Raw genomic sequence first — 19773 nt, 5'->3', positions numbered from 1 at the left:
CACATGTGCAACATTTTCCAAATTAGATAAAATAGAAACTTATAAAAATTTCTCAAATTAGACAATTATAAATGTGAAAATTTTAAATTGACAATTATGAAGTTTCTAAATTCGGAACATGAAATTTTCCAAATTAGAAGTTTGCAAATATGGGATGAATTCCCAAATTAGAAATTTCTAAATATAAATTTTCCAAAATAGAAAATTACCAAAAAATAACATGAAATTTTCCAATTAGAAACTCATAAATTTCCTTGAACATGAATTTCTAAATAAGAAAAATGCAAACTTCTCAAATTGGGAAATCGCAAAAAATAAAATTTCTACATTAGATGAATATGAATTTTCCTAAGACAAAGAATTATGAATTTTCAAATTAAGAAATTATGGACACATGACAACACAACAAACCGGCAAAATTTGATATCACATAAAAATGCCAAATGAATCAAATATGAATATACATGAATCTCAAAATTAGCAAAAATTCATATCATATAAAATTACTAAATCAAAAAATATTAGCATACACTAATCTCAAAATTGGTAAAAAATCAATACCATATGAAATTAACAAATTTGAAGAATATGAATACACATGGATCTCAAAAATGATAAAAATCAATACCATGTAAAATTAGTAAATCTGAAAATTTTGAACATACATGGATCTCAAATGTGGCGCCCCGCCGGACGCTAACACAAATCCCCATGTCAGATCTCGAGGTATTATGTAGCACCTCGAAATTTCAGCATGGTCTCCTCTGTTTATGTTAGCATTCCAAGGCGTTCAACCTGCACCTGATAAACGACATACAATCCTGCATACATATACAAAATATAATACTAGCGGAAGCCTATATAAGTCTAATAACGTACGAATTATCAGAGTGCGGAAGAAGAAAATTTACGGGATTATAGAAAAATTTTCTCACTCTAACAAGAATCCTAACGCTCAATACAAATCTATAATACTCCTAGACAAATGGAGTATAACTCCAATACTTACCAAGTGACAAAGTCTGGCTATCTATTTGACCCACCAGATGATTCTCACTCGTGCTCTATACTTGTCTCGCCAAGCTTTAGATCTGAAACTAAAAAAATAGAGCAGGAAAGGGTGAGTAACAAGGGTTACCCAGTAAGGAAGCAACAATTTCTGCCAATAACCTCTCCTAACATGAACGAATAAACATACTGAATCATTTTAAAATAAACAAAATTTTACAGAAAAAAACTACGATTAACTGGTACATATAGCCAGGGATGAGCAACTAAACATTTTAAAACTCACATTACATCGATCACAACATATTCACTATAACATTCTCTTTTTATACAAATCTAATTGATCAAATGGAAACAATAAACATTCATTTCATCTTATATATCAAAATAAACAACAGATACAAAATACACAATGGTGGAGTATTGGAATTAGAGAGTTGGGATTCACGACTGGATCGCTCCCAGTCGGGACATGATGTTACAATTCTTCTCGGGCTTTTAGTTCCTGATTTTGGGGCTGGTCGCTGTTTACCACGCTTGGTTGACCATTTATCCGGTTCAGGCTGGCCGTTTGACGTGACCGTAAGCAATGGGTCTCTTTTCGATGTGTCAGAACGTTCGACTACTATAGATTGTTAGTGATCACTGACTAATCATCTTCGTCTATGCCTATCAGGCGTACATGTGATTCCCAAAGATACAAACCATTCGTATACGACCACCTTTACATTACAAGTTCACTGGTAAAGATAGAGAGGAATAAACCCGGATTCCAGTTGTGACTCCACTCTCATACGCGTCCCATACCACGTATGAGTTTGGTGGTCCCTACCGTACATCCCAGGAGAGTACACCACTCCGGATGATATGATGCACTATCCCTTCAGGCATTCACAAACTCTTTAACAGCTCACAAAATAGCTACTTATATATATTATTTTCATTTGAAAATAAAAGAGAAATTAACAATACAAGGTTAAGAATAGATATCCAGTTTCCTACCATGCAAGTGTGGCCACCCGGCCTAAAATAAATAACATAACAGAGCGCCTCGCGCTAACAGAAAGTAAATAAACATGCAACCAGTAACATTATCCCTGGATATCCGTTCACCAACCTGCATACAACACAACAACGTAAAATGCAGACATCACCCCTCGGGGTGACTCTGACATTTTACCGTTTCATACCCTTTTTCCTTTTTTTCGACTTTTACAGTTTTCAATCTCTTCATAAAATATCCATTTTCTGATATTCATCAACTCAATATGAGTTCATTGAATATTAAATCACATTTTTCAACTATAAAATTTATTTCTATCAATAATATTGAAAAAAAAATACAAATTTCATATCAAAACGGGGTCCGAGCAGTGCACAAGACCCAATTTATGGCAATAACCCGTTAAAACACCCTACCAACGTATAATTTATTAAAAATACAATTAAACATATCAAACATGCAATTTCTGGCGTGAATTTTTTGAAATAACAAAATAATTCTATATTTTAAAAATACATCCAAATTTTCGATAAAATCCTAAATGCAATTTTCACAATCTAGATTACTAATAGAAATTGAGAGTTCCTTACAATCACTAGGCGACGGAATTGAAGCACGTGCACGGAAATCGAGGCGAACGACGCTAAAATCGAGACGGACCGAACTTCGAAGCGGCTGATTTTTGAAACCGGCCCGGTGGTTTTGAAGATCTCGATGTGCTTGTCTCTTCTCCCTTCTACGGCGAAAGACGGTTTGACGCCGAAATCGATGAAAACCGAGGTCGAAGTTACGAAAATCTCCGTATAAAAATACGACTGATTTTTGACTATACGGGGTGAAAAAGACGAGAAAACGGAAGGAATTTGATTGGGTTGTGTAGAGAATGAGGCTGCGGACGTTTCTCCCTTCTGCGTCGGAAGACGGTTTGACCCCGAAACAGACGAAATCCGAGGTCAAAGTTTCGAAATTTTCGTATCCAAATACGGCTGATTTTTGACGATATTGGATGAAATGAAGTGAAACAAAAGAAAGAAGAAGGTTGGGTGGATTTTGTAGAGAACGTAGCTGCGGACCTTTTTCTCTTCTGCGGCGATCGTCGAAAATGAACCGTTTGCGAGAGATCTGAAGTGGAAAAATCGGAGAAAAAAACAAATTTTCGTTTTATATGTCTCGGCCATATGACGCGTTGGGGAAGATGAGTTATATAAAAAAAATTAAATTTTTTTTTTTATTATAAAAGTTAGGACGAAATCGGTATTTCGCCTATTGTTTTGATCGACGATAACTTGGTCATTCGGTCTCCAAAACTGACAAACGAATATACTATTTCGCCTAATTTTTCGTTCCGGATCTAATGGTATAGTCAATTTCTACAAATTATGTCTCCATCAAAAATTTACATTTTTGGCCTGACGTGACCCCTAAACTTGATGTCGTTTTCATTTTTGGCGATAATTCGACTTCCTGATCTCCAAAAATGACAAATAAATAGTCTATGTTGAATAATTTTTCGTTATGAACCCAATGGTATGATCGAATTTTAAAAATTATTCCTCTAACAAAAAGTCACTGTTTTAGCCTGGTCCGACCCGGTAATCGAGGATTTTGCAACTTTTATATTCGGACTCGCATTTGAGCGTGCTTACAGGCTAAACTATGTTTTTCGATCATTTTAATCTAATGGTGAGGTCAGATTCCATTAAAATGATTAAAAACATCCTAAAGTTTTACTCCTAAATCCCACTTTCAAGATTTTCTTAAAATTTCACTATTTATTTATTTCCTCGAGATACGAATTAAAAATTCGGGGTGTTACATTCTCCCCCCCTTAATAAAAATTTCGTCCTCGAAATTGAAATCATACTTTATTGAGCTTTGTCGCGATTCTACTAATACGACATATATAAGAAACAACACTTATTTTCGATTATCATTTATTCTTATTCCCAAGTCAATCTCATTTATAATTCGTAGACTTATGTCTCCCATATTCCGTATATTCATTAATTTATCACTCTAATTCAAATTCATACTCCAACAAATCCAGTATTTGTTAACCCTAAGATAACAATCAATTTGCCTTGTATCACTTCCCCACCAATGTCTATCAACAACAATCTTTTCACGTTTTCTCTATCCTTATCTTTACTTCTCTCACCAATTACACCGTCTATTATATTTTACTCATAATTGCTATGAATATTACTCCCCAATGCATAGTCTTACTGCAACACACCACTGTCTTTATATTCGATTCAATATTACATTTCTACTTATTGCGATATTTCCTCAAAACCTCTGTCATAACCTTTATAATTTAAGATCTTACTCGAGGGGATAAATCATACACCTATTTTCTCACAATTCCATTAAGTCATCATTAATGCAACATTGTCACAAGATTATTCTTTCTCACATTTTACATCGACCCACCTCCTAACTTATACTCTACTAAATCTCTTTAGGATGGATATGGGTACAGGCAGGTGGTAGTGCCGTTCTACGAAATCATTATCTTTACTTATAGCACTTTCGTTTCGAGGAGTGAAAAGGAGTCACGATCGAAGTTTCGAAGTGAGCGTTTATTTGTAGAAAGCATTGATCACATAACGAAAACGATAATAATGAATTCCTCTACTAGAAGACGATCGTGAAAGGAGAAGGCAAAAGAAGAGTTAGAACTGGCACCGATGATAGAAAGATAAAATGGAAAAGAGGATCTATCTTTTTAAAGAAGGATAATTAATTCAAGAAGTCGTAAAGCAAGAGCTGCTTCATCTAATAGTTCAATCGTTAGACCTCCCAAAGTTAAGCCATTTTCAATCGAAAGGAAAGATACGCGATTCCCTGCATTGATATTCGAGAAAGTAGCTCTAACATGAAGGATATAAAAGAAGCATATGCTTATCCACTAGCATAATATACGAGTAATTGACTAAACTATTGATATAAAGACTAGCATACCAATTGAACATCACTTGTCTTTTCACACTTTACAATTATTCTAATACCTATTTTGCAAGTTCTTAAATGATCTTCCAAAAATCTTATTCTTTCTTCGCGAGGCCTTCCAATGGTATAAATAATTTCATTACTTGACCTGTGTCAGTGGTTTCTAGTTCTAGCAAGTGTGCAAACTTTTCACAGAATTATATAATCTAGAGGAACCAATATTGAGTAAAACTCCACGTTCTAACATTATAATTAGAAATTGTCTTCCAAAACTTCGTTGGAGATAGGTACTTTCTCCTAGGTCATAGCTCTTACTTGCGCCTGTGATAGAGGACATTCTTTCTTGATATGTCCCACCTGATCAAACGCGTAACAATGTCAATGATCTTGTCTTCATAGATCTCTGTGGAGTAGTTAGTTGGAAGACTAGGGTCTGTAGGCTCTGAACCTGCCTTGTTGATTCCTTTGGCCTTGTTGGCATCATTGGAGCTTCAACTGCTCTCTAACTTAGTGATGGTAAAACTCTACAACTTGATAGTGGAGGAGTTCTATATTGTGGATACACTGATCGGGGAAGATTAGCCTCGAATACATCGACCTCTTGGCCGGATCTGATCTGGGAAGAAAAGAAATCTAAGGTCAACTCATTTGTCCATTGGAGGTCTGAAACTCTATCTCCTCTTGTTTTATCCTTTAAGCTCGATTGACTGTATCTCTATAATTGGTAGTCTCAATCATCGACCTCCTAGCCCTTAGGTAAGTTTATAGTCCTCTAAAGAATTTACGGCCCTTCTACAGATCTGTCAGGATAAGCTCGGGAGCATATCGTGACAACCTAATGTACATCATATCTTAGTCTTTGTAATTGATAGATTACCCTGCACTAATCTCAAAACTCTTAGTATTTGATTTCTCGAGCAATCTCGGATATAAATCTATCGAGAAATATCCTCTCGAAGTTTACCCACTCAAACGATCCATCTCCCAATACATTCATCTCAAAATGTTACTAATGATTAGCATTCTCGTCCAACTAGAATGTAATCACCGTCACCCATTGATTTCTTCGGCATTACATGTCACTCAAAATCTTTCAGGTCTTCAAAACCCACTTATTGACCTCAATCAGATCGAAAAAGTCTCCAAACATTGATAGACGTAATCGTTGAAAATTCTACAACCACATCCTTGGATTTACCTATCTTTTGGGCTTGGAAATTCTCTCATTCTTCAAAGGCACGACCTGTGGTAATGGTCCCTAAGGTGGAATAGTATTTCCCTTTTGCGAAGAAGTCCAACGCTCCCTCATTTCTTGGATTTAGTGATGCGCCTTGCAATCGTGGTAAGTCTTGTACCATCTCTCACTTCCGATCGCTAGTCTTGTTTGTTCGGGATGGCACGAATATGTTATCAACTTTATTTAAATATGGTGGCCTTATTGTTCCTTCAATTGGTTTGTCTAGTATCTTTTTGAGGCACACATCTTTAATCGATTGATATTGACCCAAACATTGTTTCCTTTATGTCCCGATTTGCCACATTCATAATATACCACAACTCTTTCTTTCGACTGATTTAATAGTATATGTTATTTTTATTATGATATTCTTCCATCCATTGAGTTAGTATGTCTATAAATCACTCCCCACTTCTTGTTATTTTCCTATAAATTTGTTAGTTTTGTAACTGTTTGTCGCTAATTGCCTTCCTTCCATTTGGCTTCGAGGTGTTGGTGGTTGCATTATTCATATTTCTTCTCTAAACTTGTCATGAGACTCAACCACCTATCCGATGAATGATATTAGTTGTGATATCGGGTCAGTAGTCTGATCCAAAACCTATCTTGTCTCTGTTGTGTTTTGGCCTCTGCCTCGTCCATTCCTCTCGCTTATGTTCATCCGTATTAAGGCACTTATTAGAATAAGGCCAAAACCATTCTTACGTAACTATGAATTACTACCGTAGCTTGAAACTTAGTAATGGACTCCATTTCCATTACTAACAGAATAAACTTAGAATCATATCTTAGGTTTACAAGGCTATATAGACTTCTAGACACAGAAAAACTCATAATTCCAATACGGAATTACAAATGAGCTCGGATATCGAATTCCTAGTGACACTCTATGATCATCACTCTAATATCTGTGGTATCAGCTAACTCCTATAAACATAGTAGATCTGTATCCCATACGGATCTAATACTATGTTCTGATACCATCTGTGGCGCCCCGCCGGACGCTAACACAAATCCCCATGTCAGATCTCGAGGTATTATGTAGCACCTCGAAATTTCAGCATGGTCTCCTCTATTTATGTTAGCATTCCAAGGCGTTCAACCTGCACCTGATAAACGACATACAATCCTGTATACATATACAAAATATAATACTAGCGGAAGCCTATATAAGTCTAATAACGTACGAATTATCAGAGTGCGGAAGAAGAAAATTTACGGGATTATACAAAATTTTCTCACTCTAACAAGAATCCTAACGCTCAATACAAATCTATAATACTCCTAGACAAATGGAGTATAACTCCAATACTTACCAAGTGACAAAGTCTGGCTATCTATTTGACCCACCAGATGATTCTCACTCGTGCTCTATACTTGTCTCGCCAAGCTTTAGATCTGAAACTAAAAAAAATAGAGCAGGAAAGGGTGAGTAACAAGGGTTACCCAGTAAGGAAGCAACAATTTCTCTGCCAATAACCTCTCCTAACATGAACGAATAAACATACTGAATCATTTTAAAATAAACAAAATTTTACAGAAGAAAACTACGATTAACTGGTACATATAGCCAGGGATGAGCAACTAAACATTTTAAAACTCACATTACATCGATCAACAATACTCACTATACATTCTCTTTTTATACAAATCTAATTGATCAAATGGAAACAATAAACATTCATTTCATCTTATATATCAAAATAAACAACAGATACATAATACACAATGGTGGAGTATTGGAATTAGAGAGTTGGGATTCACGACTGGATCGCTCCCAGTCGGGACATGATATTACAATTCTTCTCGGGCTTTTAGTTCCTGATTTTGGGGCTGGTCGCTGTTTACCACGCTTGGTTGACCATTTATCCGGTTCAGGCTGGCCGTTTGACGTGACCGTAAGCAATGGGTCTCTTTTCGATGTGTCAGAACGTTCGACTACTATAGATTGTTAGTGATCACTGACTAATCATCTTCGTCTATGCCTATCAGGCGTACATGTGATTCCCAAAGATACAACCATTCGTATACGACCACCTTTACATTACAAGTTCACTGGTAAAGATAGAGAGGAATAAACCCGGATTCCAGTTGTGACTCCACTCTCATACGCATCCCATACCACGTATGAGTTTGGTGGTCCCTACCGTACATCCCAGGATAGTACACCACTCCGGATGATATGATGCACTATCCCTTCAGGCATTCACAAACTCTTTAACAGCTCACAAAATAGCTACTTATATATATTATTTTCATTTGAAAACAAAAGAGAAATTAACAATACAAGGTTAAGAATAGATATCCAGTTTCCTACCATGCAAGTGTGGCCACCCGGCCTAAAATAAATAACATAACAGAGCGCCTCGCGCTAACAGAAAGTAAATAAACATGCAACCAGTAACATTATCCCTGGATATCCGTTCACCAACCTGCATACAACACAACAACGTAAAATGCAGACATCACCCCTCGGGTGTGACTCTGACATTTTACCGTTTCATACCCTTTTTCCCTTTTTTTCGACTTTTACAGTTTTCAATCTCTTCAATAAATCCATTTTCTGATATTCATCAACTCAATATGAGTTCATTGAATATTAAATCACATTTTTCAACTATAAAATTTATTTCTATCAATAATATTGAAAAAAAATACAAATTTCATATCAAAACGGGGTCCGAGCAGTGCACAAGAACCCAATTTATGGCAATAACCCGTTAAACAACCCTACCAACATATAATTTATTAAAAATACAATTAAACATATCAAACATGCAATTTCTGGCGTGAATTTTTTGAAATAACAAAATAATTCTATATTTTAAAAATACATCCAAATTTTTCGATAAAATCCTAAATGCAATTTTCACAATCTAGATTACTAATAGAAATTGAGAGTTCCTTACAATCACTAGGCGACGGAATTGAAGCACGTGCACGGAAATCGAGGCGAACGACGCTAAAATCGAGACGGACCGAACTTCGAAGCGGCTGATTTTTGAAACCGGCCCGGTGGTTTTGAAGATCTCGATGTGCTTGTCTCTCTTCTCCCTTCTACGGCGAAAGACGGTTTGACGCCGAAATCGATGAAAACCGAGGTCGAAGTTACGAAAATCTCCGTATAAAAATACGACTGATTTTTGACTATACGGGGTGAAAAAGACGAGAAAACGGAAGGAATTTGATTGGGTTGTGTAGAGAATGAGGCTGCGGACGTTTCTCCCTTCTCGCGGAAGACGGTTTGACCCCGAAACGGACGAAATCCGAGGTCAAAGTTTCGAAATTTCCGTATCCAAATACGGCTGATTTTTGACGATATTGGATGAAATAGAAAGTGAAACGAAGAAAGGTTGGGTGGGTTTTGTAGAGAACGTAGCTGCGGACCTTTTTCTCTTCTGCGGCGATCGTCGAAAATGAACCGTTTGCGAGAGATTTAAAGTGGAAAAATCGGAGAAAAAAACAAATTTTCATTTTATATGTCTTGCCCATATGACGCGTTGGGGAAGATGAGTTATATAAAAAAAACATTAAATTTTTTTTTTTTTTATAAAAGTTAGGACGAAATCGGTATTTCGTTTATTGTTTTGATCGACGATAACTTGGTCATTCGGTCTCCAAAACTGACAAACGAATATACTATTTCGCCTAATTTTTCATTCCGGATCTAATGGTATAGTCAATTTCTACAAATTATGTCTCCATCAAAAATTTACATTATTGGCCTGACGTGACCCCTAAACTTGATGTCGTTTTCATTTTTGGCGATAATTCTACTTCCTTATCTCCAAAAATGACAAATAAATAGTCTATATTGAATAATTTTTTGTTATGAACCCAATGATATGATCGAATTTTAAAAATTATTCCTCTAACAAAAAGTCATTGTTTTAGCCTGGTCCGACCCGGTAATCGAGGATTTTGCAACTTTTATATTCGGACTCGCATTTGAGCGTGCTTACAGGCTAAACTATGTTTTTCGATCATTTTGAATCTAATGGTGAGGTCAGATTCCATTAAAATGATTAAAAACATCCTAAAGTTTTACTCCTAAATCCCACTTTCAAGATTTTCTTAAAATTTCACTATTTTTTTTCTCGAGATACGAATTAAAAATTCGGGGTGTTACATCAAAATTGGAAAAAATCAAAATCATGTAAATTTATAAAATCAGGGAAGTATGGGTGTGTACATGATAATCATCAAAATCAGCAAATCAGCAAATCATGAATATGAAAGAAAAATTCGAAGTACGACGCTTGTTAAAAATTCCCAAAATTAACAATTCTAATACAAGCAATGGTTCGATCATAATATCCATGGATTTGAAAAATAAAACATGTACTCATTAATTCTACTAAAGTGAGATATGAAAATAAATTAATGAAAAAGAAGAGAAACGGAAAAAGTAAAATAATAAAAATCTTAACCAAACTACGTGGTAATTCTAAATAAAATGGCCATCGAAGAAACAAAACTAGAGATGGTAAAAACAAAATAAGAAAGAAAAAGAAACAAATAACCAATTTACGTTTACGGTAGAAAGGTGGTTGGGTGTTATTCCTTTAAGCTTAATCCAACGAAAGCTTATGAGGGCCATGGGTATGGTTGACTCAAAAGAGAAAATGATACGTGCGAGTGCGCTATTAACAGAACAAAGCTGAAAGGCTAAAAGAGAGAGAATCACAGCTATTCTACGTGGTTGTGAAGGAATACGAAAGCAAGGGGGAACACTATGTGCTGGATTGAAAAATGAAAAAAGGCAGAAACAAGTGTTTCTAGTTGGAATACACCTAAATAAATAAATAATGAAAAGAGAAATGGTGGTGTCACTGTTGGGGATTTAAGATAAGAGAAAAACCATGGTGACCGTGTTGGTTTGAGACTTGGTGAATAAAGACTGAGGTAGAGAGGGGGTTGTTGCTGAAGGTAAGAAGGAAGGATTTGTGATTGGTTCTAATGGCAAAAGAAACTAAGTAAGGAAAGTCACTTTAATGGTTGAAAACAGAGGTGAAGGAGGTCATTTTGGGGCTGAACACAAAAGGTAGAAGGGAGGTCGTTTTGGGCAACTATAAAGAGAAGAGTAGAGGAGGTAATAGAAAGTTTAAAGGAGAGCCAAAACCATGAGGTGAAGGAGGTTAATGGAAGGCTAAAATGATGAGTTTATGTGCTAGTTTTAATGGCATAAAAAATAGCAATATGTGGTTGGTTTGGGACTTGGTGACGATAGAATGAAGTAAAGAAGGGTTACTGTAAAGAAGAAACATCAACTTTGCTACTGTTAGGAGATTTGTAAAGAGAGAGTCTTGAGAAAGAGCAGAGATTGTAGTATCTGAGATGATGGGGAAGAGGGAGAACGTTCAACAAATTGAGAGAAAGAGAGATGGGGGCCTATCTTTTTTAAACATAGGAAAGAGCCAAGGTCTTCTTCTTCTCTCTTGGCTGCACATTCTCTTCTTCTCTCCTACGCCATCTCTCTCACGTTTTAGAAAGACTTCATCTTTCTCATGTGATGAGACTATCGTTGTTCTTCTCACCGAAGTTAATAATAATCTTACTTTTACCTTACTTGTGGGGCAAGTAGAGGATCGAACCCAAAAGAAATGAGGAGTAGAGTTAAGCTAAGAGGATAAAATTCAAATTAACTAAAAGGAATTAAAACTATTTTTCTTTGTATTTTTGAACTTATAAGAAGATGTAAAATTACTAGAAAATGAACTAAAGTAAATAAAATTAAAAGTAAGTAAACTTATGAAATTAAAGCACCATTGAAGGTGGATCTACCTAGAATATGTTGATGAGCAATTCCTAATTTCTAACCTTTTTATAACTCAATGGTAAGGGCTTGGTGTTAGCTCTTTAGATCGAAAAGTTTTGCAAATGAAATTAAATAAGAGAACATAAACAAAGTAGAATTCTTTGAAAACTCCCTACTATCAATTATCTAGTTTAAACATACTTTATCTTGATCTAATCTAAGCATAAAGTATCTATATTAAGAATAAAAGGTGCAAAAAACTTAAAGAGAACTCATAAACATTTTAAATAAAAGAAAGACATGAAATTAGAAACAACACAAGAACTTGCTCTAGGCTTTTCCACTCTCTAATGGAGGGGAACTTAGCCTAATGTCATTGCAAGAGAGGGAAGATAAGAGATGAAATAATTTTTCTTCATTTGATGGAGAAACTTACAACTTCTTCTTCTTCTTCTACTTCTTACAAAACTTTTAGCCAAAAGAAAAGAACTAGAAGATAAAAATACAAAAAATAAGAGAAGCGACTAAGAGCCTTAGATTAAAGGAGTCTTGGATAAGAGAAACAACATGGGACCCATTCTCTAGAGATGGAGGCTCTATTTATAAAGAAAAATGTGTGTAGAAGAGTTTAAAAGTAGCCTCCTTTTTTCTTTGTACAAAAAGACAAAAGAGAAGAATATGAGTTAAGGATTAGGGCATTTCAAAGTACCCACTTTTCTTGATGACTTTCACCCTACTAAAACTTTACATAAACTTTTAGATCTTTGATTTTTTTTTTGAGTCATTTTTTTATTATTTCTCCACTTTTTTTCTAAGAAAAGTTGGCTACCATTTTCAAAATATCCAGTCTAATTCAATGGTTGTTTTACAAGATGTATACAACCCAGTTCTATTTTTCTTCTAATCAGCCAACCAATTGAACAAGGAAGTCAAAGTTCATCAAACCCATTTTTTCCTTAAACTCTAGGAAGAAAGAAGGTAACAAGCTCTCTTAATACAATCTAGACTCTTGGTAACCTTATTAGAAGTGACTATAAACCAAAATATAACTTTTCTCTAACTTTTGCCTAAGGGAAACACAAATAAGGATTCTAGATCATAACCAATGAAAGACTGATTAAATATTTTTAACTCAGTGCTTAAAGATACAAGCTAAGATTTTGAGCAAAATAGAGCAAAGTCGCCAACCAAATATTTTTCAAAATTTTGTTTTTTGAATAAAAGAAGAAAATAATAAGTGGAAATCCGACCCATACACCCCAAACTTAAACATTATATTGTCTTCAATATTTCAACATATACATGCAAAGGTAAAATTGACAAAATGAAATAAAGTGGGTTAGATAGCACCTGAGAAAGACCCTACAGTCCTGTTGTTATTTAACACAATGTCCCTTAAAACGTGTGGATTGCCTCCCAGAACGCTAAGTTTAACGTCTTTAGCCAGATGAAAACATAGTTAATTTTGATAAACCGGGTCATCGAAGAAAAGAACTTCCTCCTGCGAAACATACTTGAGAAAATGTTTGAAACGTTAGCCATTCACTTTGAAAATGGATCCGTCCTTAGGATTAAGGACTTCAACAGCACCATGGGGGTAGACTGTGTGGATAATATATGGGCCAATCCATCGAGACTTAAGTTTTCCTAGAAAAAGGTGGAATCTGTTATCATACAACAAAACTCTTTGATTAGGAATGAAATTCCTCCTGAGAATGTACCTATCGTGAAAGAATTTGGTACGTTCTTTGTACCTTTTGGCACAATCATACGAGTCATTTCTAATCTCTTTTAACTCGTCTAGTTGTAACTTTCGTTTCTCACCGACTTTATCAAAATCAAAGTTGAGGTGCTTAATCATCCAATATGCACGATTCTCGAGTTCTACAGGGAGATGACAGGCCTTACCAAAAACTAACTGGTAAGGAGACATCCCTATGGGTGTCTTGAATGCATTCCTATAGGCCCAGAATGAATCACTCAATCTCAAAGAACAATCTTTCCTTGAAGAATTGACTATTTTTTCTAAGATAGTATTTATTCTCCTGTTAGAAATCTCCACTTGCCCACTTGTTTGTGGGTGGTAAGGTGTGGCAACCTTATGCATTATGAGGTATTTTTTCATCAACGCAGCTAAGATCTTATTGCAAAAATACGAGCCACCATCACTTATAATAGATCACGGAGTACCGAATCTTGAAAAAATCGTCTCCTTGATGAATTTTATCACAACCTTGTGATCGTTAGTTCTACATGCCACAGTTTCGACCCATTTTGACACATAATCAACGACAATTAGGATATATTGGTAACCCTGAGAGATAGGAAATGGTCTCATGAAGTCTATACCCCACACCTCAAAAATTTTGATGATCAGGATAGGATTTTGAGGCATTTCATTTCTCTTAGAGATTTTTCCTAATCTCTAACATTTATCACAAGATTTACTAAACTTGTGGGCATCACAAAAAATAATAGGTCAGAAAAAATCGCATTATAAGATTTTCATAGCGATCTTCTTACTATTAAAGTGCCCTCCGCAGGCATGATTATGGCAAAACTCTAGGATATTGACTTACAGGTTGGAATACAACGTCTAATGATTTAATCGGGATAATACTTAAATAAGTATGGCTCATCCCAGAAATACCATTTTATTTTGGACAGAAGATGGAGTTTCTCTTGACTAGTCATTTTGACTAAGAATTGACCTGTAACTAGGTAGTTGACAATGTCCGTATACCATGGAGCGTTGGCTTGAGAGATTTTCATAAGTTGCTCATCGGGAAAAGATTCAGAGATAAGTAAGGACTCCTCGGATGGCTTGTTAACTATCCTAGACAAGTGATCAACTACGACATTTTCTACCTCATTTTGTTTGAATCTCGATATCAAACTCTTATAGAAGTAGAATCCAACGGATTAACCTTGCTTTAGCATCTTTCTTTGATAGAAGGTACTTCAATACTGCGTGGTCTGTGTAGATCACAACTTTAGATCCTATGAGGTAGGGGTAGAATTTTTCAACGGCATAGACCACTACTAGCATTTCCTTATCTGTTGTAGAGTAGTTAAGATGAGCATCGTTAAGGGTTTTACTAGCATATTGGATAACATGAGGTTGTTTTTCGATTAGATGACCCAAAACAGTGCCTATTGCATAATCTGAAACGTCGCACATAACTTTGAATGGAATGCTCCAGTTTGGAGGTTGAATAATTTGTGCTGAGGTTAACTCGAACTTGAGCTTGTTAAGTGCAGAGAGACATGACTTTAAAAAGTTGAAAGGAACATCCTTTCCTAATAGCTCACATAAAGGCTTCGAGATTTTCCTAAAATCTTTAATGAATCTACTATAAAAACCCGCATAGCCAAGGAATGACCTAATTTCTTTAACCATTTTAGGAGATGGTAATTTTTTTATTAGACCTACCTTTGCCTTATCTACCTCAATCCCCTTAGTAGAAACAATGTGGCCTAATACAATCCCTGATGTTACCATGAAATGACATTTTCCCCAATTGAGGACTAGATTGACCTCTTTGCAACGTATAAGAACCAAAGTCAAGTAATGGAGACATTCTTCAAAACTTAGTCCGAAAACTGAAAAATCGTCCATGAATACTTCGAGATATCTTTCTAGCATGTCAGAAAATATACTCATCATACACCGTTGAAAAGTAGCGGGTGCATTGCATAATCCAAAAGGCATGCGACAATACGCAAAAGTTCCAAAGAGGCAGGTAAAAGTTGTTTTCTCTTGATCGATTGGAGCAACAGGTATCTGGTTATACCCGGAATAACCATCTAAGAAGCAATAATAAGATGTCCTGCTAGACGCTCTAACATTTGATCAATGAAAGGTAAGGGAAAATGATCCTTAGGAGTCATCGAGTTGAGTTTCCTATAATCGATACACACTCTCCATCCATTTTGGACTCGAGTAGGGATTAATTCGTTGTCTTGGTTCACTTCCACAGTGATACCAGATTTCTTAGGAACTACTTGTATAGGACTCACCCAACAACTGTCAGAGATAGGATAGATAATACCCGCATCTAGCAATTTCATCACTTCCATCCGAACCACGTCTTTCATGACAGGATTTAACTGTCTCTGAGGTTCTAAGGAAGGCTTACTGAAATCCTCTAAACGAATATGGTGCACACCACAGATGGACTAATTCTCTTGATGTCAGCTATGCTCCAACCAATAGCTTCTTGATGTTCTCTTAATACTTGTAACAACTTTTCCTCTTGAACTTCATTGAGGTGAGAGGAAATGATCACGAGCAAGGTTTGATTCTTGGCAAGAAATACATATCTCAGGGTCTCTGGAAGCAATTTGAGTTTTAATTTTGGAGGCTCGACATGGGAAGAAACAATATTGGATGTGCGCATAGGAAGACTTTCAGCTTTTGCGTGCCACTGTACGGAATCTAAAAGTGAAACAGATTCAAGCAAAGCATTGACTTCGCTTATAGACTCTTCTACGTCCAAATCAAGGCCAAAGTGAGCCAAACATTTGGTTAGGAGATCAGAGTATCCTAACTCTTGATACGTTTGATTGACTAGCGTATCTATCATGTTCATTTCCTCCATACCATCATCTACATCAATTTTTTGGGAATTGTGGAAGACGTTCAATTTGACTTTCATATCCCCAAATGTTAAAGTCATAATCCCATTTTTACAACGAATGACTACGTCAGACGTGGCTAAGGATGGACATCCTAAGATGATAGAAATATGACTGTTCGAATTGATGACTGGCACCGTGTCTAAGACAACAAAGTCAACAGGAAAATAGATATCTTTGACTTTAACTATCATGTCCTCAACTATACCCTATGAAATTTTTATGGACCTATCGACTAAACTCAACGTGATATCGATGGATTTCAAAATCCCCAAACCTAATTGTTTATAAAATGAATATGGTAAAAGGTTCACACTGACCCCTAAGTCTAAGAAATATTTTTCGACCACTTGATTTTCAATATGAATGGAAATTATCGGACATCCAAGATCCTTAAATTTTGGTGCAATTGTTTGTTGGATGAGCGACGAAGCTTGGATTGCAATGATGGCTTCTCGAGGAAACGGTGTTTTTCTTTTAGCTGTGGTCAAATCCTTTAGGAATTTCGCATAAGAAGGTATCTGTTTAATAGCATCTAGGAATGAGATATTGATATGCACATTTTGGAAGACTTCTAAAACACCCTCAAGTTGCTTATCTTTTTTAGAATCTCTAAGACGATGGAGAAATGGAGCTTTTGGAATTGGCAAAATGATGGGAGGATTCTCCAAATCTTTCTCTTTTTCTTTTGAAGACTCTATGACTTCTTTTTGAACTTTGTCCTTCTCTAAGACTTTTTCTCCCTGTTCAATAGGTTGGACCTTTTTGTCCACCTTCTTTCCCGAACGCAAGGTGTGGATAGCCTGGGCTGAGTCTTGTGGAGCTCCAGAATGACTTCCTACTTCATATTGACCTTTTGATCCGTTTGGAATCAAAAGTTGACCTCTAGGGTTAGGGATAGTCTGACTAGGAAATTGACCTTTCTCTCTCCCACTTAAGGAGAGAGCTAATTGCCCCAACTAAACTTCCATCTTAGCTATGGATTGCGTAGTGACCTGGTTAATCTGAGTTTGATTTTGATGGGTTTGTTGTTGAGTTTGGATGAACTGTTGTTGCTGTCTCATCAACTCAACAATCATAGATTCTAAGGACAACTGTTGTTGGGCAGGCTGCTGGTAATTGATCATGGGATCTGGTATGATAGCTCTACAATCTGTAAATTGTTGGGGTTGATAAGGGACTTGAGGAACAAGGGCTTGGTTTGTGGAAGAACCAGATTGCCTAGGAAAACTCCTATTGTAACCTGACGGACCACTAGATTGAATAGGTTCGTTCTGTCTGTATGAGAAATTAGGATGGAACCTATTATTTGGGTGATACGTTTGGCTAAAAGAGTTTGGAGTTGGCTTCCTAAAAGCACTATAGCCATTAATCGCATTTGCTTGTTCAGTTTTGATTTGAGGCAAGGTGGGACAACACTCGACCAAATGGTCGTTCCCGTCGCATATGATGCACAAAGAACTCGGTTCGACAGTTACTTGTGAAATTGTATGAGGGTCTAGGTGAGGTTTGGATGCTAAGATAGTAAAGGCATCTAACTTCTTCGTGAGATTGTTCATCCCACTCACTAGACTAGACATGACATTTTTGAGATCAGGGTCTGCCTTCATCTCATACATGCATGTCTTCTTAACTAGATTGTCTCTATCAAACTCTTCCTAGTTAGTGCTCCAATTTTGAGCACTCTCAACTAACTCTACAAGAAAATCGTATGCATGGTTGAGAGTCTGATTCATGAACTGACCCTTATGCATTGACTCGATTAAGGTACGTTGATTCATTGTTAATCCTCTATAAAAACTTTGTACCAACTGTGCTTTGTCAATGCCATGGTGTAGGTACTTGACCAATAAATCATTGATTCTTTCTCAAGTTTGGAAAAATTCATCATCAGGACGGGCTCTAAAATTTCTAATGGAGTTCTTCATTTTCTCAGTTTTGACCACGGGGTAGAATTTGGCCATAAATTTCTTGGATAGAACATCCCAGGTGGATATGAAATTGGGTGTTAGGAAGTTCAACCACGCAGCTGCGTGGTCTTCCAGGGATAATGGGAACAGAATAAGCTTGATACGCTCCTCATCTAGATTCTGATTTCTAAAAGTTTGACATATAGTCAAGAATCGATTAAGATGGATGTAAGGTTGTTCACACTCTAAACTGTGGAACTTAGGGAGCATATTAATGGTGGCAGCCTAATTTCAAACTAAGATGTATTGTTCAATGGTAAAAGAATGCATGTAGGAGGAGATGCGAAAGCAAGGGCGAAGAGTTCATTGAGAGTTCGCTTTCGATCGTACATCATAACTACTGATGGTGTCTTGCGTATCCTACTAATGGTACGTTCGATCTCAGGATCAAATGGTTCTAACACATTGTTCTGTGAACGTCTACCAAGCATGCAAAATACACAGTTGATCAAACAATCATGAAAAAAAAGACTGGGCCTAGATAGGTTGCCTAAAGCTACACATATCCTAACTGGGTAAAAATAACGCAACTAACCTTTCAACTCGATTCTACGAAGTCAATTTTGAATCATTCGGATCTCCAGATCAGAGGTGGTGCACAATGCATAAGCAAGGAAACTCTTAAATCACCTTCTTTTCTTAAATAGACGAAATCTATCCCCTCAAAGGGCAAGATCTTACTAGATACAAAAGATGACGAAGAAGCGTAATTGGCATAACTTGAAGCGAAATTTCTCTTATTGAGCTCGTGGGCCCTATAGTCAAGTCTAATTCATTTTATTTAATTTAATTGGATGACTAGTGAGTTGATTATCCTAATGAGAGCGAGGAATTAGTAATGACTTCCAATCTTTATCTTATCATGCCATCCCTAGAAGAGGGGTGCTCTTTATTACTTAATTAACTATTCCAAGTGTGTGCAAATTGAAAAAATAACATACAAAGGCAAGAAGTAACCCACTAGCAAAGAGAGGCGTGGGTGTTTCGGGATTACCTCCCGTGCTAGACGGGGTGAAGATGGTTTGATTCGACTTAGGCCACCAACTCCAATTTTGGTGTGCAAACCTAAGGAACAGTGACGGTATTGTCCACCTGTCGTCCTTCCTTAGTCTATTACAATCCAAGCCTTCTTGGATAAGTAAAAAAAAATATAAAGAATCTTATACAAGAGTTTCTAAAAAAAAAAAAAATCTAACTAAACATTAAA

The sequence above is a fragment of the Akebia trifoliata genome, chromosome 3 (genome assembly GCF_017979445.1).
Source record: "Akebia trifoliata isolate Shusen 1 chromosome 3, ASM1797944v1, whole genome shotgun sequence".
In the NCBI taxonomy this organism is placed as follows: Eukaryota; Viridiplantae; Streptophyta; class Magnoliopsida; order Ranunculales; family Lardizabalaceae; genus Akebia; species Akebia trifoliata.
The sequence above is the reverse complement of the archived record's forward strand: the minus strand, read 5'-3'. Positions refer to the sequence as shown.